The sequence below is a fragment of the Pagrus pagrus genome, assembly GCF_965226575.1.
Source record: "Pagrus pagrus genome assembly, contig: HAP1_SCAFFOLD_36, whole genome shotgun sequence".
Taxonomy (NCBI): domain Eukaryota; kingdom Metazoa; phylum Chordata; class Actinopteri; order Spariformes; family Sparidae; genus Pagrus; species Pagrus pagrus.
Window position 1 is genome coordinate 283,764 of NW_028175427.1, and position 21,740 is coordinate 305,503.

General features: G+C 41.0%; 1 long non-coding RNA gene across 4 annotated transcripts in view; it reads right to left on the reverse strand.

Moving 5' to 3' along the window:
* Positions 1 to 4,168: 4,168 nt before the first annotated feature.
* Positions 4,169 to 21,740, reverse strand: part of LOC311253715 — a 41,769-nt gene continuing 24,197 nt past the window's right edge. For 3 of the 4 annotated variants that reach the window (XR_014621830.1, XR_014621831.1, XR_014621832.1), the window contains 3 exons: positions 20,559 to 21,215; positions 19,914 to 20,042; positions 4,169 to 4,950 (listed from right to left, as the gene is read on the reverse strand). This is a non-coding gene — a long non-coding RNA (uncharacterized lncRNA). Of the gene's footprint in view, positions 4,951 to 16,086; positions 17,287 to 19,913; positions 20,043 to 20,558; positions 21,216 to 21,740 lie in introns of those variants that run through there. The other variant, XR_014621833.1, reaches the window with a different exon arrangement.

Consider the following 21,740-nt stretch of genomic DNA (forward strand, 5'->3'; position numbering starts at 1 on the left):
GCCCCTGGCAGTAGTTCATCATTATTTGCATGACAGATGACGTTCAATAAAGATTTTCACTCTAAACATTAACACTTTGCAGAAAGCAGAAGTTCACATAACGGGAGGGTCAGGAAGACACGGTCATTGAAATTGTGGAACCCAGACTTGTAGTCCTGAAAACGCACATGGTTCTTGCATATGGGACACTGCTTGATGGCCACGGAGATACCTGTAGATCATTTAGGGTCAAATGAAAACAAGATGACAAACAAACACAGATGAAGACTTAATATGTACAGTATGTGTAACATAATGACTGACAGACAGACAGACAGACAGTCAGAAAGGACAGACAGAAACAGATGCATGTTTTTTAAACTATCAACATCACTTGCCTTTTTTAATGTATGTGTAGCCATAAACAGTTGCCTGAGTGGTAATGATGTTGTAGGGCAGTAGATCTGGTGGTGTGGGTCCCGGACAATATGGGCAAGTGGTCTCTTCTGGAAAGAAAACATTGGGGGGATCCTTCTCTTTACTTCTGAGATCCACTGGTAGCTCCTGGAGTGGTGGGATTTTCTTTTTAGTATACAAATAGTTGGTCATTTGACATACATTTCTGTCATTTTCGGCATACGCTGAAATTTCAGCTTCCAACATGTGTATTTCTGTTTCCAGATCGTCTATGTCATTTATCAGGATGTCTGAATTAGGCAGGAGAAGATCTGGGGATTCCTGAAAGATCTACCACATTGCCAGCATGCGGTGGAGACAACAATGTGATTTCCCAGTCCCTCTACACTGGCAGTTCCACTTACCAGACACTGAGTCAATGGTTACTCTAGTGCGCCCACATTTGCACCAGTTATCCATCTGGCCAGTGTATATAGAGAAGAACACCCATCTTTTGGAGTATCCCATGTCACCATAAAAGAGGGGGTATACTGTGTCCACTACATTTTCTAAGGCAGCTTTATGCATGCTCTCACACTGGTCAGACCACTCCTGTGATATTAATCTTTTTTTTCAGTTAGAGTAATTCCATTGCCAGTCTAGCATACTACTTAAATATTGTAAGGAATACTGTAAAATCATGGAAACCACTTTTTTTTTTCCTTGTGAGAGCTTGTATGCGAGCAAAACTTACCAGCCATGTCTTCAAGTCATCAGGTAAACACTGTCTCTGGTATCAAAGAGTGGTAGACGTACTGACCTCACGCAACACACTTGAACTATGGGTAATGGCTTAGCGCTGATCTACTTTGCTATAGCCTACATAGCCTATGATTCATATCGTTTGTGGTATGACGTAAGGCAATTGATATTGGGGGTTGTATAGAGGCGGTGGATGAGCTGTATACACTACCCAGCAAGCAACTTTCTGTGTAATAAACGCGTAATAGCCGTCAATTGCAAACCTGATGACTAGGCTAGAACAAGGCTAAATTTGGGTATGAGGATGTTGATTAAATCTTCACATATAGACCACATTTCACCAGTATTTGCAATACTGGCTTAGATGTGAGAAATTAGAAAAATGAGGATAAGATCTAATTTGCACATTTTCAAATCAAATCAAATCAAATCAAATCAAATCAAATCAAATCAAATTTTATTTGTATAGCCCAAATTCACAAATCACAGTTTGCCTCAGAGGGCTTTACAATCTGTACAGAGACGACACCCTCTGTCCTTCGACCCTCGATTCGAGTGAGGAAAAACTTGCTCCAAAAAAAAGGCCCTTTTAACAGGGAAAAAAAATGCGGAAGAAACCTCAGGGAGAGCCACAGAGGAGGGATCCCTCTCCCAGGACGGACAGACGTGCAATAGATGTCGCATGTACAGAGCAGATCAACGAGATCACAATGTATTCAATTATAAGCGATGGTTGACAGGAGTGAAAGTACACAAAGATGTATTACAGCAATAATGATGAAATGCACATGAAAATGTGATTACTAGTGATAACAGTAGTAGTGATCAATGGTAAGGATGGTATGTAGCAATGCAGTATGATAATAGTGGTGGAACGTATGTAACAGAGATGTGACTAATATTAGCGACAGTAGTGGTGGGTGTCAGGCAGGGTCATGGCAGTAGGTGCATCCACGATCAGGCAGGGCCATAGCAGTAGGCGCATCCACGATCAGGCAGGGCCATAGCAGTGGGCGCATCCACGATCAGGCAGGGCCATAGCAGTGGGCGCATCCACGATCCACGACCCGGGCGCGGCCAGGATCCAAGGGAGCCTGTAGGACTAGAAAGCACAAGGACTCCGGGGAAGAAGTAAGTCAGTGACATGCAGAGATGGGGCATGTATACAGGCATAATGTATACAGATGGAGAGGAGAGGAGAGGGGAGGAGAGAGAAGCTCAGTGTGTCATTGTCCCCCGGACTAGGCCTATAGCAGCATAACTAAGAGCTCGTCCAGGACAGGCCAGCCCTAACTATAAGCTCTATCGAAGAGGAAGGTCTTAAGTCTATTCTTAAAGGTAGAGAGGGTGTCCGCCTCCCGGACCAAAACAGGAAGATGGTTCCACAGAAGAGGAGCTTGATAACTGAAGGCTCTGGCTCCCATTCTACTTTTGGAGACTTTAGGAACTACAAGTAATCCTGCGTTCTGGGAGCGTAATGCTCTAGTTGGGTGATAGGGTAATATGAGCTCCTGGAGATATGATGGTGCCTGACCATTGACAGCTTTGTAAGTGAGGAGAAGGATTTTAAACTCTATTCTTGATTTTACAGGGAGCCAGTGCAGAGAGGCCAGTACAGGAGTAATATGATCTCTTTTCTTAGTTCCTGTCAGTACACGTGCTGCAGCATTCTGGACCAGCTGGAGACTCTTTAGAGACTTGTTAGGGCAGCCTGATAATAGAGAATTACAATAGTCCAGTCTGGAAGTAACAAATGCATGGACTAGCTTTTCTGCGTCTTTTTGAGACAGGATGGGCCTGATTTTTGCAATGTTACGTAGATGAAAAAATGCAGACCTTGAAATTTGTTTTATGTGGGAGTTGAAGGATAAAAGGTTTGTTTATGGCACAAAAGAAAGAGAAAGTTGCATAAAGCAGCCCCTTTGGATCAGCGGTCTCGTGCTTAGTATTCTCCTGGGCGGGTGGTCACGCTATCTAGTACGCCACTGAGTCGAGAATGGAAAGCATTGTACAATTCTTTCACTCGTGTATTTTGCTTCACAAGTACGGTCTCTGGCAATAAGTGCTCGTGTTTACAGTGTCTGCGCCTGCACTTTCCAGCAGGAAGCGCAATTGTTGTTTTACATTAATGTATGAAAATACTACCATGATCTCAGGGAAATGTGTGCTGAAGCAGGAGTGGTATATGTAACTATTATATATATATACATACATCTCTAGTTTCTGACACGATTGAGGTCATTCAACATCTCCCGGACTATGCTCAGGATGTTTTATGAGTCTGTGGTGGCCAGTGCTATACTATGCTGTTGTGCGCTGGGGCAGCAGGCTGAGGGTAGCGGACGCAAAAAGGTTGAACAGACTGATCCGCAAGGCCAGTGACGTTGTTGCGAGTGGAGCTGGACTCTCTGACGGCGGTGTCAGCGAGGAGGATGCTGTCCAAGTTACATGTCATCTTGAACAATGGCTCTCATCCACGCCATGACGTGGTGGTCAGCCACAGGAGTACATTCAACACTTTGTTCAACTCCTATTATTATTATTATTACTATTATTATTTTTATTATTATTATTATTATTTCTGCATATTCTGAATTTTGAATGGGAGCAATTTCCCCTCAGGGATTATAAACTATTTCTGAATCTGATTCTAATTCTGAACAAATGCTGCTGCATAGACATGTGTAGAATAGCATGATCCGATAGATGAAAGATAGGAGTAACAATTAAATTGAGACGCCACATTTTCAGCACTTTCTTTATCACAACTAGCCAGACTGTAAACAGGTCTAGGTTCAGTGGCTGTTAGACCATGAATGAAAACAAGTCATCAAATGTCTACAGTGCCACCCCCTGGCAGATATAGGAACCTGCATCTGGACATTGGCAGCAGTGAACTATTCCAGGCGTAGTCAATACATTTACACATTCTCATTTCTTAAGCTCATGAGAAAAACACCCCGATGTCTACAACAATCCTCCAGTGAGCATTTTTCTGTTAAACAGAAATCACTAGCAACACAACATTCGACTGGCTCAGAAGTGCAAATGTTTTATTGAGTATATGAAGACAACAATGACAAATTCACATTTAGACAATATTTCCACCAGGATTTGCAATACTGGCTTTCAACTAAGACATTTCAATGTGTTTTCTTAGTCAAGCTCCAAAATTAAGACATGCTCTTATTTGCACATTGTACAGGATAAAGGATGTCTTTATTGCAAAAGAGGAAAAAAAAAACAATGGATAAATAAAGTTCACATGATCAGTTCAAACTCCTTTCACTGCAAGGCCGCTGCACTACTTACTGCATCATAACAATGTTACTTACTACAAAGGTGGAAAGCATTGTATAGCTACATGTATTTAGCTTGTGCCTTGCACACAGTCACTTATAAACATCACGTCTCAGCCTAAACAAATGATCCAAATGAGTAAACAAATTTAATGGTGACTTGTGACACATTCATTTTGTACCCACATCTTCAAAACAATATTGAAATCCCAGTTGGTGGCCACTGGCATAAAAACGACATATTCCTCTGGATCATCAGTGGTATGTCTATAACTAAAGGCTTATACCTTTAATTATGGAGTAGTGGTATGTCCATGCCTAAAGGCTTATACCTCTGGAAGAGTAGTGGTATGTCGATGTTGAAAGGCTTATTCCACTGGATCAGTGTTATGTGATGCAGGACATCATATGGTGCTGAAGCAGGAGTGGTGTGTCGGTAGTAGGGGTGCAGTGTTGGCTGAAGACTTGTGATATTCAAGGACAAGAACATGTGTAGAATAGCATGGTCCGAGACCTAGATGAAACATAGGAGTAACAATTAAATTGAGACACAAAATTTCCAACACTTTATCACAATAAGCCAGAAGTATACAGTAAAAGTAGCATCATGTATTTTGAAGGGTTTGGGATTCAAGGCTTCAGATAATTTAAAATAAATGTAAGCAGACAGACAGAACTGGACTGATCAGAGCCAACACTCACAGCTCTACTACTTTACTCTGCAGACCACACTGTCCATATGACTGCATTAAATCAGTGTGTATGTGTGTGTTTGTGTCTGTGTGTGATAGTTTGGTCTATGACAGACGGGGCAGTCATAATATCCACATCAGTTTTATTTATATATATACATATACACACATACATATATACACACACATATATATATATATATATATATATATATACATACATATATATATATACATATATACATATATACATACATACATACATACATACACACATATATATACATACACATATATATACATACATACACACACATACATATATATACATACATATACATATATACATACACACACATGTATATATACATATATATGTATATATATACATATATATACATACACACACACACACACACACACACACACGTATATATACATATATGTGTGTGTATATATATACATACATACACATACATATACATACATATATATATACATACATATACATATAAATACATACATATATATATATATACACACATACATATATATATATACACATACACACACATATATATACACACATATATACATACATACATACACACACACACACACACACACACACACACACACACACACACACACACACACATATATACATACATACATACATACATACATACATACATACATACATTCAGTACAGACCAAAAGTTTGGACACACCTTCTCATTCAAAGAGTTTTCTTTATTTTCATGACTATGAAAATTGTAGATTCACACTGAAGGCATCAAAACTATGAATTAACACATGTGGAATTATATACTTAACAAAAAAGTGTGAAACAACTGAAAATATGTCTTATATTCTAGGTTCTTCAAAGTAGCCACCTTTTGCTTTGATTACTGCTTCGCACACTCTTGGCATTCTCTTGATGAGCTTCAAGAGGTAGTCACCTGAAATGGTCTTCCAACAGTCTTGAAGGAGTTCCCAGAGATGCTTAGCACTTGTTGGTCCTTTTGCCTTCACTCTGCGGTCCAGCTCACCCCAAACCATCTCGATTGGGTTCAGGTCCGGTGACTGTGGAGGCCAGGTCATCTGGCGCAGCACCCCATCACTCTCCTTCTTGGTCAAATAGCCCTTACACAGCCTGGAGGTGTGTTTGGGGTCATTGTCCTGTTGAAAAATAAATGATGGTCCAACTAAACGCAAACCAGATGGAATAGCATGCCGCTGCAAGATGCTGTGGTAGCCATGCTGGTCCAGTATGCCTTCAATTTAGAATAAATCCCCAACAGTGTCACCAGCAAAGCACCCCCACGCCATCACACCTCCTCCTCCATGCTTCACGGTGGGAACCAGGCATGTAGAGTCCATCCGTTCACCTTTTCTGCGTCGCACAAAGACACGGTGGTTGGAACCAAAGATCTCAAATTTGGACTCATCAGACCAAAGCACAGATTTCCACTGGTCTAATGTCCATTCCTTGTGTTCTTTAGCCCAAACAAGTCTCTTCTGCTTGTTGCCTGTCCTTAGCAGTGGTTTCCTAGCAGCTATTCTACCATGAAGGCCTGATTCACACAGTCTCCTCTTAACAGTTGTTCTAGAGATGTGTCTGCTGCTAGAACTCTGTGTGGCATTGACCTGGTCTCTAATCTGAGCTGCTGTTAACCTGCGATTTCTGAGGCTGGTGACTCGGATGAACTTATCCTCCGCAGCAGAGGTGACTCTTGGTCTTCCTTTCCTGGGGCGGTCCTCATGTGAGCCAGTTTCTTTGTAGCGCTTGATGGTTTTTGCGACTGCACTGGGGGACACTTTCAAAGTTTTCCCAATTTTTCGGACTGACTGACCTTCATTTCTTAAAGTAATGATGGCCACTCGTTTTTCTTTACTTAGCTGCTTTTTTCTTGCCATAATACAAATTCTAACAGTCTATTCAGAAGGACTATCAGCTGTGTATCCACCTGACTTCTGCACAACACAACTGATGGTCCCAACCCCATTTATAAGGCAAGAAATCCCACTTATTAAACCTGACAGGGCACACCTGTGAAGTGAAAACCATTTCAGGTGACTACCTCTTGAAGCTCATCAAGAGAATGCAGAGTGTGTGCAAAGCAGTAATCAGAGCAAAAGGTGGCTACTTTGAAAAAACTAGAATATAAGGCGTATTTTCAGTTGTTTTACACTTTTTTGTTAAGTACATATTTCCACGTGTTAATTCATAGTTTTGATGCCTTCAGTGTGAATCTACAATGTCAATAGTCATGAAAAGAAAGGAAACTCATTGAATAAGAAGGTGTGTCCAAACTTTTGGTCTGTACTGTATATATATATATATATATATATATATATATATATATATATATATATATATATATATATATACACATACACACACACACACACACACACACACACACACACACACACACACACATATATATATATACATATACACATATATACATATATATGTATATACACATACATATACATATATATACATATATATGTGTGTGTGTGTGTGTTTGTGTGTATATATAACTGATATCATATATATATATAGCCTACATACACATAGGCTACACACACACACACACACATACACACACAAAGACACACACACATTGATTGACAATAGTTAAAACATATCTCAATGTACAATGAACATGATACATAATATGCCACAATGGTTAATGTTCGTCGAAGTAGATTTTATACAAAGTAATGTATTCTTGTGTTCTCCTAGTAAAGGAAGCCTGTCAGTAAGTATTGTTTAGTTGGTTGGCTCAAAGTTTCTGCTATCGATTAGTCAGACTGGCTACGGTGGCTGGGCTAACAGTAGCCATGTTAGCTAAGGCTATCGCTTTCATTAGCTTTAAGTAGTGTATAGGCCCAAATTTAGACATATTACTTTGCTATCATATCGCAAGAATCCCAAGTGTAATTACTGTCTATATGCCTACATCCCACCAACATAACATCCAAAAGAAACACATAGCCTACGTTCCTTTATTTACGGCAATGTGTTAAGTTAGCATTGTCAAAAAAGACTACAACAATGTATACATTTACGGCAGCACTTGTCGTAAAACCAGCCCAGTGGCATTACATTTGCATATCCATCAGGGGACGGTACCCATCCAACAGTCTCTCAGAAGCATAACGCTCTCTAGCGGCACACACCGTCATGTGTCGGCGGAATATCAGCGGCACACCACTCCGAGGAACGGTATAAGAGTCTGGGGATCGGTAAAAGCCGCTGAGCAGCAATCGACATAACTTTGGCCACCTCTCCGAGGAACGGCATAAGGCTAGGCATCGGTATAAGCCGCTGAGCAGCAATCTACATAACTTTGGCCACCTCTCCGAGGAACGGCATAGGACTCTAGGCATCGGTATAAGCCGCTTAGCAGCAATCGACATAAATTTGGCCACCTCTCCGAGGAACGGCATAAAGCTAGGCATAGGTATAAGCCGCTGAGCAGCAATAGACATAACTTTGGCCACCTCTCCGTGGAACGGCATAAGACTCTAGGCATCGGTATAAGCCGCTGAGCGGCAATCAACATACCTTTGGCCACTTTTCGATCTCGGCGTCACTCACATGTGATGTGCAAATTTTGTCAAACACAGCTGTCATTTCATGGCAGCACTACAGCCATGCATGAGCACCTGAAACGTAAGCACCCTGGAGCTGTGGTGGCATGTACGCCAGAAGGGTAAATTCACGAGTTGAACCGATAAAAGTTATTTGTCTTCGTTATCAGTGACTTACAGCCGTAGCCTATCTGTTTTGTAGTGGTTTGTAGCATATCGTCGCTGTCAAGCAGAAGCCTCCTATCTTCAATATATGGTATTAAATTTACGTGTCACTGTACAGTGGGTACTAGTTTCATTTGGAGAATTTCACGCGTGAGTCACGGGAGAGTCACACAGATTTTTTTTTTGGAGGAGTAATTGTGTTTTCACCAGAAGCTGCAATGTGCCCAAACAACCGCCAGGTGGCATCTGTGAGCAGCAGGACGCCTCCATAAGACAGCAGCACGGAGCAGTGAACACAAATGGGGAATGCAATATAATAATAATACAGCATGGGCGAGCGGTCTTAATAAGCTATAAATGCAGTGCATGCCCAAGCCCTTCAATAAAAATAATTGAAAATATTAATCTGGCAGTGTGTTCAATTATACAATACCTTAGTTCTACTGTTTTGGTCTTAAATCCGTGCCTAATCTGTCCCGTTTTGCTTGCGAAAAGCTGGAAAGCTTGTTCGCGCGTGCGCACTGTGACACAGAGTAGTACAGTTACTGCTAGAGGCTGTGTTTACTGTAGATGAGCATTTTGAATGGCAAAAAAGCTGTCAGTGAAGCAGCTTATCTGCCAACGCGCATGCGCAAAACTGACTTGTTTGAATTGTTCAGCGGGAAACTGTCAGTGGTTCATTTCATCGTGTAGCCCGGTCAAAATGAGTGAAAATATTAATTCTATTCAGTCTTTGCGTTCAGTGCCGTTTTCGCGGAGAACTTTTGAGGAAAAGAAAACTATAATTTCAAGTGGACGGCCTACTCCTGAAGTAAATATCACAAAAACTGGCCGACCCCCCCTCCCGTCAAACGATCCGGTCTGACAGTGACATATTGCCTGTTATTTCATGAAAACCATCTCGAAACACTCTGTCAAACAAGTGTCAGATCTGTCAATCTGCAGCGCTACTAGCCTAGTTCGCTCATTTTAAAAACACACCGGCAGCAGCGCCTACTGATCTGAGACGTGTCACGTGAGTTACTGTAAATGCTGTGTGGAAAACCAGCTGTGGTCTGTGATTGAGGTGCAGAAGGGTGAGTTTGGAGCTGACGAGAGGATCGCGCTGACGACCGTTTCATTACATTTTTCTCATTGAAAAACTATACAACTGGCATTTAGATTATGTTCTGCACAAAAAAATAAGTGAAATAATAACAATTCGGTTTTAGCAATCAACCGCTTATAGTGATCAAATGTACTCTGGACCAACGTGATCACTATAAGCGGTTTCCACTGTAGTAGTTAAAAACCATATTATATTTTTTATTAATAAATAAATACCCCCCTTACGGGCGCGCATGGTATTGACACTTCAGCATGACCACAGTAAAAGGTCACCGCTCGCCACTGTAATACAGTATAGTTTTTCAATGAGACAAATGTAACGACGGCAGCTACAGTATACGTCTCACTCTCTTTTTTCGGTCCTCAGTCTCGTCAGCTCGAAACACACCCGTCTGTGTTTTTAAAATGAGCGAACTACTGTACAGTAGTGCCGCAGATTTCTCATTCCCCACCTTGTTTGATTGAGTGTGTTGCTGGATGATTTCTCATGAATGAACGGGCAATAGCCTGTGTCACTTTTTTTAATTTCAAGTCAAGCGGGGAGGGGGGGATCCTTGTACCTGGGTTACTGTTACCAAGGATACGGAAATAAAAGTAGCGAAGCTCCGGACAGAGTTGCGGTGATTGTATCCACTTTATGATAGGCTACTGTAGATTATGAAAACACATGAGTCTATCACAACAAGGATTGGATTATCCATACGAGAGGTAGACTGCCGGTTCTCATGGCCCGGACTCCTGCCAATAGTTTTTTTTTTTTTTTGGAGGGTGTGTGTGTGCCGAGCGGACCCCTTTAGAGAGACACGCGTCTGTATGGGACAGGCTTTTATTTAATTTAGAACAAACCTTATGCTCAGCAAAAATTTCTTAGGTCGCCGGATCTGAACCCGATCGAGTTAGTCTGGGCTTCAATGAAACGCTACATTCGCTGTGAGGCCAAACCCAAAAACAGAGATGAACTGATCTCCGCAATAGAGTCATTTTGGAAATATAAGCTCACCAAAGAGGCCTGCAACAAATACATAGATCACTTGGACAAAGTCATTGAACAGGTCATAGCATTAAAGGGAGGACCGACTGGCATGTGACTGCATGGCAGACGGCGAAAAATGCCCAGGGCCGAAGGATCTCCTGCTGAAAGACTGATGCGCACACTACGCAGATCTGAGGACACACTCTGCTTTAAATTACCTACTGTATATCATACTGCACTGTTCTGTATACCTGTCGTTTTTTTAAATAAAAATGTTTTATTTGAAGCACGTAGGCTACCATGTATATATCTTATATTTTTGGGAAGTCTGAATTCCAGTCACTATACATCTTATGAACGTGATGTAAAGTAATAACTTTATTTTTTTATATATATTTTTTTTAAATGCAGCCTCTAAAACTAGAATGAAAAATATTTTCCTATGTTCCACCTTCTCGGCTCTATTGAAAGTAATGAGCTTAATAGACATATTAGCGCCTCCATTTATCTCTGACCAATAGGTGTGCTTGTAATAATTGCTGTGACGACAGCTGGACACAATGTAACACATTAGCATCCTCCATTTATCTCTGACTGTTGGAGCCATTTTGTATATTACACATAAGGTGATAAATAATTTAGATTTGTTGGATTTATTCTGATTTTGTATATTTGAGGTTATAAGAGTGCCTATTAGTTAATAACAACTGCGCTCTTCTTATTGGCTGAGATGTGCGTAACGTGATGCGTGCGTACTTTGGTTCAGTGATGATTATGGAGGCGAGGAGAGCACACTAGTTTTTGACCGTGCTAATGATTATTGCCTGATTTTGGATTGCTACACAGTTTTATTTTTTGTTGTAACTTGAATAAAGGTTTCAATAAACCCACGTGAGAAAGAAGAACTGTGGAGTTTTTGTGGCCTAAGACACGCGTCAACTACATGCTCACACTCCATAATTTTAGTGTGTGTTTAAAAAGTAAAAAGAGATGGAGTCACACTTACACTGACCAAGGGGTGTGTTTGTGGATACTTCACTCAAGTACATTGTCAGACAAAAGTCCTGCCCCCCACAGTACTTCACACAGCTGTTTGCTTTGAACAGAAAAACCGGTTCCTACAGTAGCTCTCCTCACACTTTTCAGTTCATAAGTGAAGAAATTTCGTCGTGTTTCATGTAATAAATTTCACATGTAAGGGGAGCTGAACATACAGCCTCCATTCAGAACTCCAAGACACATGTGCCAGATGCACAGAGGCATGCGTAAAACACAGATTGAGACCACTTCATGATGTTTAGTTATTTTTTTTAGTTCATTTTCGTTTCTTTTGGATTTTTGTGCGTATTACTGAGCTGTTTTGGTCCATGTTTGTAAGCCTTTTTTCCCCTGGATTATATTTTCTAAAGTTGCAACAATATAGTAATATAATATATATTGTTTTCGTTTCATTTCGTTAAGTATAAATCAATCAATCCATTTTCTTTGAAACTATGAGATTGTAGAGCACCTAAAAACCAAAGCACCAGTTCACTGTAGCGATTTTCATACACACACCCAGTCTCGCTTTCAATAAAACACACTCGCATTCTATTACAATCGGTGAAATATATGAAAACACAATTTAAAAAATGACAGTTGTTGCTCTAGTTTTTTGTTTGGGTAAGCTTCATATTTAAAAGCGCAATGTTCAGCTGTCAGAAATTAAAAGCAGCCTCCTCTTGTTATATTTGCAGCAACACTGTTGCTTCAGGCTGTGATCAGCTTTTTTGTATCGCTCATAGCCTACTTTCCATTAAAACAACCTGCTGCTCTTGGCTGAAATCAGCCCGTTGTGGCTCCATTCTACGATTAAAGCAGTATCAACAAAGTCACTGTTAACAAAATTAACATCTAATCTGTCCCTTCAAATTGTGTGTTTGGAGCAGCTGCAGACAGATGTGCATTAATGCTCCGCTCGTGAGTCCAGCTGCATCGGGTCCAGGCTGCTGGCACGACCGAAGAAGCTTAGAAGCTAGCGCTCTGGGCCTGTCCTGGCCCAGCCCTAACTATAAGCTCTTATCGAAGAGGAAGGTCTTAAGTCTATTCTTAAAGGTAGAGAGGGTGTCCGCCTCCCGGACCAAAACAGGAAGATGGTTCCACAGAAGAGGAGCTTGATAACTGAAGGCTCTGGCTCCCATTCTACTTTTGGAGACTTTAAGAACTACAAGTAATCCTGCGTTCTGGGAGCGTAATGCTCTAGTTTGGTGATAGGGTAGTATGAGCTCCTGGAGATATGATGGTGCCTGACCATTAACAGCTTTGTAAGTGAGGAGAAGGATTTTAAACTCTATTCTTGATTTTACAGGGAGCCAGTGCAGAGAGGCCAATACAGGAGTAATATGATCTCTTTTCTTAGTTCCTGTCAGTACACGTGCTGCAGCATTCTGGACCAGCTGGAGACTCTTTAGAGACTTGTTAGGGCAGCCTGATAATAGAGAATTACAATAGTCCAGCCTGGACGTAACAAATGCATGGACTAGCTTTTCTGCGTCTTTTTGAGACAGGATGGGCCTGATTTTTGCAATGTTACATAGATGAAAAAATGCAGACCTTGAAATTTGTTTTATGTGGGAGTTGAAGGACATATCTTGATCAAAGATAACTCCCAGATTCCTGACGGTGGTGCTGGAGGCCAAGTTAATGCCATCCAAACTCGCTATATCATTAGATAATGCATCTCTAAGGTGTTTAGGACCAAGTACTATAACTTCGGTTTTATCTGAGTTTAACAGCAGAAAATTGCAGGTCATCCAGGTCTTAATGTCCTTGAGACATGCATGGAGGTTAGTAAGCTGATTAGTTTCATTTGGCTTTATTGATAGGTATAACTGTGTATCATCTGCATAACAATGAAAGTTTATGGAGTGTTTCCGAATTATATTTCCTAGAGGGAGCATATATGAGGTGAATAGTATGGGTCCAAGCACGGAGCCTTGAGGAACACCATGACTAACCTTGGTATACAGGGATGACTCATCATTAACATGTACAAACTGAAATTGATCCGATAAATAGGACATAAACCAGTTTAATGCGGGTCCTTTAATGCCAATTAAGTGTTCCAGTCTCTGTAGTAGAATGTGATGATCAATGGTATCAAATGCAGCACTAAGATCTAGTAAGACCAGGACAGAGACAAGTCCTTCGTCAGAAGCGATGAGGAGGTCATTTGTAACTTTCACCAGTGCCGTCTCTGTGCTATGATGTGCTCTAAAACCTGATTGAAAATCCTCATATAAACTATTTTTATGAAGAAAGTCACATAGCTGGTTGGCGACCGCTTTCTCAAGGATCTTGGAGAGGAAAGGGAGGTTGGATATAGGTCTATAGTTGGCTAAAGCTTCTGGGTCAAGATTAGGCTTTTTAAGGAGCGGTCTAATTACAGCTAGTTTAAAGGATTGTGGTACGTATCCTGTTAATAGAGACAGGTTGATCATTTCTAGTAGAGATGTGCTAATTAAAGGTAAGGTTTCTTTCAGCAACCTAGTTGGGATGGGGTCTAGGAGACAAGTTGTTGGTCTAGATGAAGAAACCATCGAAGTTAGTTGGTGGAGGTCGATGGGAGAGAAGCAGTCTAAATATAAGTCAGAATTTACAACTGTTTCTGAGGTTCCTGTGTTTAAAGATACAATAGTGCCAGTTGAGGGCAAGCGATGATGGATTTTGTCTCTAATAGTTAAAATTTTATCATTAAAGAAGCTCATGAAGTCATTACTACTGAGCGTTGTAGGAATACATGGTTCAGTAGAGCTGTGACTTTCTGTCAGCCTGGCTACAGTGCTGAAAAGAAACCTGGTGTTGTTTTTGTTTTCCTCTATTAATGACGAGTAATAGCTTGCTCTGGCATTGCGGAGGGCCTTCCTATATATTTTAAGGCTATCTTTCCAGGCTAAGCGGGATTCTTCCAAGTTGGTGGAACGCCATTTCCTTTCAAATTTCCGTGATGTTTGCTTCAATTTGCGGGTATCCGAGTTATACCAGGGTGCTAACCTCCTGTGCTTTATAGGTTTCCTTTTCAGGGGGGCAATAGAGTCCAGTGTTGTTCGCAATGAGCCTGCAGTGCTATCAACAAGATGATCGATTTGTGAGGAACTGAGGTTAGCGGAGGAGTCCTCTATTATATTAAGACATGGCATTGAATTTAGTGCCAGCGGTATAATTTCCTTAAATTTAGCTACAGCACTATCAGATAGACATCTAGTGAAAGAGTTTTTGCCTAATGGTGTGTAGTCCAGTAATAGAACTTCAAAAGTTATTAAGTGATGGTCTGATAAAAGAGGATTCTGTGGAGAAACTGTTAGATTTTCAATCTCGATACCATAAGCTAGAACAAGGTCAAGAGTGTGGTCAAAACAGTGAGTTGGTTTATGTACACACTGAGAGAAGCCAATGGAGTCTAATAATGAGATAAATGCAGTACTAAGGCTATCATTAACGACATCCACATGAATATTAAAATCACCTACAATAATTACTTTATCTGATTTGAGGACTAGACTTGATAAAAACTCAGAGAATTCAGATAAAAATTCTGAGTAAGGACCAGGTGCTCGATACACTACAACAAATAGAACTGGCTGTAAAGTTTTCCACGTTGGATGTGAAAGACTCAGAACAAGGCTTTCAAATGAGTTATAATTTAATTTAGGTTTAGGAATGATTGACAGACTTAAGTCATAAATAGCTGCAACACCACCTCCTCGGCCGGAGCCTCGAGGAATGTGAGTATTAATATGACTGGGTGGAGTGGATTCATTCAGGCTGACATATTCTTCAGGATGCAGCCAAGTTTCAGTAAGACAGAATAAATCAATATTACAGTCTGAAATTAAGTCATTTACTAGTACAGCTTTCGATGACAGGGATCTGATATTTAGGAGTCCGCATTTAATTCTCTTGTCTTGTTTTGAGATTGCAGAGTTGCTGTTAATTTTTATTAGATTTTCATGCACAACTCCTCTTCTGTGGACTTTTGATTTGATTAATTTAATTAATTTTGGTGGTCGGGGGGCAGACACAGTCTCAATGGAGTTTTGGGTGTGCAACTGATCTAATGGAAGCTCAGAGAAGCGTGTAAGACTGCAGCTCTGCCTCCTGGTCTCAACTCTGGGTTGTCAGGCTGGTTGTTGGCTAATGAAATGGGTTAAATTTCTAGAGATGAGAGCCGCTCCGTCCAAAGTGGGATGGATGCCGTCTCTCCTAATGAGACCAGGTTTTCCCCAGAAAGTCCGCCAATTATCAACAAAGCCCACATCGTTTGCTGGACACCACCTTGACAGCCAGCGGTTGAATGATGACATGCGGCTGAACATGTCATCACTGGTTAGGTTTGGCAGGGGCCCGGAGAAAACTACGGAGTCCGACATTGTTTTGGCATAGTTACACACCGACTCAACATTAATCTATCTTATAGACGTCCTTAAATCAACTAAGAGCAAGATTGCCCTGACAGCTGATGCCTGGACCAGTATTGCCACAGAGGCATATTTTGGCATCACTTGTCACTTTAAGTGATGACTGGGAACTCACTAGCTTCTGCCTCACCACCATGCCACTGGAAGAACGACACACTGGAGTTAACATTGCTGCATGGATTGAGTATGCCATGGCAAGGTTTGAGGTCCCTGCTAGCAAGATTGTGGCTGTTGTCCATGACAATGGCTCCAATGTTGACACAGTGCTGGCTGCAAACATTTTGAAAGAAAAGCATGGGTGGAATTCAGTCCGCTGTGCAGGCCACACTTGGCCACAATAGGTGATCGGTCATGCTCTGAAACATCCTCAGATCACTAAAACACTAGGAGCAGCGAGGTGTCTTGTAGAGCACTTCAAAAGAAGTGAACTAGCCTCAAGCAAGCTGAAGACCAAATAGAAACAAATGGGAATCCCAGAGAAGAAATTTATCCAAGATGTCTCTACTAGGTGGAATAGCACCTTTTACATGGTGACTCGTCTGCTAGAACAGAGATGGCCGCTGACTGCAACATTGTCTAACCCAAACAGTAACACAGAAAGGGAAACAGCATCTCGACCTGAAACCAGACCAGTGGGCCTTGCTTGAGGAACTGGCAAAAGCTCTTCAGGCCTTTGAAAGTGCCACTGTCTACCTGAGTGGTGAAACCTATGCTACCGCCTCTGCCCTGCCTCCTCTGGTCAGAGGGCTTCAGAAGTCCACTCAGACCACCTATGATACAGCTTCTGTTTCTGGCATTCCAGGCAGCTGCTTCACAGGAGACAACTGCACGCTGGTCCAGAGAAGTCACTGTCAAAGATGACAACACAAACACACAGATCATTGCAGCTGCACTGGACCCGCGTTTTCAGAAACTGAACACTGAACCTGGTGTCAGAAATTTCAAAGTAAAGTCCAATCTCTTGCCTTACAGTCCATGCAAGAAGAAACTGCAAAGAGGCAGTGTGCCAGTGAGAATGAGGAAGCCATTACATGTGCTAAGAGAACTTCAAATGGGTCTCTTGATTCACTGTTTGGATGTGACTCCTCAACAGATACTGACAGTGAGACTGCTGAACAGGATGCTCACAACCAAGCTATCACCAACGAGGCAAGATTTATGTGTTTAAATAAGAACAGTTCTTATTAATTAACATTTAACATCAACTGTAACATGCCATACTTTTTCACAAGCCTAATTTTCATCTGTTGTCCCATTGCAGGTACTGATGTACTTTAATCCCCTATCTTGGTGGAAGTCAAATGAAGCAAAATATCCAAGTCTTGCATCATTAGCCTGGTCATTCTTGTGCATTCCTGCCACTTCTACTCCTTCTGAGCGACTGTTCTCAGCTGCTGGGAACATAACCTCCAAGAAGAGAGCCAGCCTCACACCTGAGTATGTTGATATGCTCACATTCCTGCATTGCAATTTGAAGAATTTGTGAATTATACAGTCATTTGTACTGGATTTTTTTTATTTTATTTACATTTACTAGTTTTATTTGAAATTTTGGACTTGGCAGCAATATTTCAAAAAGGTATAGTTATAGTATAGTAAAGTTATTTGTACATTATGTTTTTGTTATCACAACTTGCACTTTAATGTATTATTTTGTTAATTTATGTTTCATTAAAATAACAATTTAAAAATGCAGTTGTTTCAAAATATTATGTTTTCAAATACATGTTTCATGGGTTTTTAATTTGCTCTGAGAATATGAGGTAATAATAATAATAATAATTGTGACTAATCGAAAAAATAATCGTTAGATTAGTCGACAACCAAAATAATCGTTAGTTGCAGCCCTAGTGTTGGCCTTGTATGGCTATTTCCTGGGTTAAAATCCCAGGTGGCGTTGTTGACGACACCCACTACACATACACACGCTCACACAAACACACACTCACACCCGCTCTCGCCACAGTGGCATTAGCATTAGCATCTAGCTGCTCAGGTGATGGCTGGGGCCTGTCGCAGCCTGTTTTAGAAGCATCATTTCTCCCTCGGCCTGCCATCATAGAGTGTCCGCAAGTAAAAAAATAAGTTTACCTATAGTAAAAGGCTGCAGTATTAAGGCTTAAAGCTGGCAGAAAAAATACAAAAGTGTAATATAAAAGTGTAAAAAAAAAAAATATCATTCCAGCGGAGCCTCTGTGAAACGTGTCTTACATCTTCCTCGTTCCACCAGGGGTCCCCCCCACTGTTGAAATTTGACCGCCGCTGCTAAGGAGAGGAGAGGAGGAGAGGGGAGAGTGCATAGAGGGCTGTGTTTTACCTCAGACATTTATTCTATTAATTATTTTGCATTATGGACGTTTCTGAAGGGGCTATGCCCATAATGAGTCTTAGTGTGATCAGCACTCTACAGAAAATATCAGTTGAACAGGCGGTGCTTCAATCTGGTCCAGGACACATGTGCTTACACAGTGCTAAAAGAATGTGGTCACGTGTGGCCAAGACCACCACTGACTGCGGTCTGAGTCATCAAATCCTAAGGCATTCACACCTGTACTTGGAGCTGTCCACTTATGAACAGGCGCTCACAACAAATAATACCAGGCCTGACCAGCTTGTTTGTTTTAGTGCTGCATCACTAGACTAACAAGAAGCTTCTTTCCACAGGCTGTGAGACTCGATTCATCCTCAGCACTCCACCATGAAAAATAGTTTCCATTTTATGACTAATCTAACCAGATAACAGAAATTCTGACCCGATGACCGGCATTAAGAATGATTACAATAACGTAAAGGTAGGATTTTGTAATATTTTGTTTAGGACAGCAACCGATGGTTATTTTCATGCTGGTTGTTTTCTCCATTAATCCTTTGATCGGTAAAAATATTGAGAACTGTGGTCACAGTAAGCCAGAGGCCCAAGTGACACCTTCACAATGTCCAGTCCAAACCTGAACATTATAAATACATTGAAATGATTTAAAGGAAACGCAGCAAATGTCATACCAGCTGTAAAGCGGCAACCACATGATTTTACTGGAAAAATAACTGAAACCACTATCAAAATTGTTATCAATTAATTTTCTGTCAATCAACTGATTAATCAAATATAAGCAATATATGTAAAAACTGATGAATACTTGAATTTATAACAAACCATATTGTATAAGCCCTTCATTTTTGTGCAAAAAAATAATAATTTCCAGTGTAACTGGTAATAACTATAGCTGTCAGATAAATGTAGTGGAGAAAAAAGTGCAATATTTGCTTCTAAGATGTAGTAAAGTGGAACTTTAAAAGTAATATGAAAAGAAAAGGCTAAATTTAAGTACAAGTATCTCAAATTTGTAATTAAATACATTACTTGACTAAATGTACTAGGGTGCCACCAGACTGAGGCGTGCGTTTTTTAAATTTATTTTACACACCCAGATCTACTTATGTTACTCCAAATAAATGAAAATGTTTCAAAATTCACTTTTGGAAGAAGGTTTCCTGGCACCGACTCCAGATGCTCCATCCTCTGCTGATGGTTGTTTGCGTCTCTTGTGTGTTGGTGGGATGTTATCCCCCTCATCAGCTGCAATAGTTTACTCTGCTGATGCTTCTATGAAATACAAAATATTCAGTCAGACATGTGAGAATGACCACAATTACGGCTGGATGGTACAGCAAAAAACTATCCACAGGCAGGTTTAAGGTGGGTCACAGAGGTGGTTCTTTATTCCTCCACCTCAGCAAACAGCATAACACATCAGTACCACCTCCCCCAGGTTGTTAAAATGGCCCCCATTTATAGGGTGTCACAGCTAATGACCCTGGAAGATTCCATCCACAGGGATCCACTGCCTATCAACATGTTTAACCCACCATTTTTATTCCTATATTTACACCACCTTATCAGTAACAAATACACACCCTCATTTGCCTCCCCTAACAACAAAAATACACATCCCACTTTGTCTTTTTTCCTGGGGGAAGCCTTTTGCCTGCACACCCTGAAGACAAACACTGGTGAGTAAACAATACACTTGACTTCTTCACTGCATGCACTTATTGAGCAACACAATACACATTCTTAGCTTAGCTCCTTGTTGAAGCAATTAACACATTTAATATGCACCTTTAACCCTCTGTCCCGCTGCTCTAGGTGGAGCTGCGTGGCCCACACATCACCCACCTGTAAAACCAAGACCCGACCAAGGACAATAAACGTTCAATAAATACGATAAACATATCCATACAAATGTGCAAAAAACAGTGTTAAAATGTATTGTGCAAATCTCCAATAAAGTGCTGTTGCTCCTCTGCATATGTAGTCACACTCAGTCCATAGTGCGTGGTGCCATGTGTGCAAAGCCTGGTGACGATGTGCTCTTCGTCACATTTCCTCCTCCCTCTCCCCAAAGAGAACAGTACCTCATTCCTCTGACATTCTGGACAGACAGTCCGCCACCACATTTGACTTCCCTGACCTGTAGTGCACCGTGAAGTCATAGGGCTGCAGGGCCAGGTACCACCTTAGCGATGCGCATGTTGGCATCCCTCATGCGATAAAGCCACTGCAAAGACCGATGATCAGTTTCCAGAAAGAAGTGCCGCCCCAGCAGATAATATCTGAGGGTGTCGATGGCCCACTTCATCGCCAAGCACTCCTTTTCCACTGTAGAGTACCTTTGTCTCTCTGTCCAGCAGCTTCCAACTCTCCTTCCACCACCACCTCCTCTCCTTCCACCTCCTGCAGAAACACTGCTCCCAGGCCCACTCCAAAAGTGTCCGTCTGAATGAATGAATGAATGAATGAATGAATGAATGAATCTTTTATTGTCATTATACTGGGTGTACAATGAAACTTTGTTAGACTATTCTCGGTAAAAGACAACAATTAGTTAGACAATATAAAACATATATTAAAAAAAATTAAAAAACATAAAAGGCACACATGGAGATCAACAAAACAAGACAAGAGCAGCAGTATATATAAAATAAAATGTCTGTGCAGCAGAAAGGTATCAGTGCAGCTTCAAATAATGATAATAATAATAATAATAATAATAATAATAATAAGTGATAGCAGCAGCATGTATAACATGCGTGTGTATAACAGTGACTGTTATGATAGAAGTGGGATGATGTAGGCAACAGCTCTGGGGTAGAAGCTGTTTCTTAGTCTGTTTGTTTTGGTTCTGATTGTCCTGAACCTTCTGCCAGATGGTAACAGCTCAAACATGGAGTGACCGGGTGTGGGGTGTCTCTAAGGATGCTGAGGGCTTTCTTGTTGAGCCTTTTTGTGTAAATGGTGTCC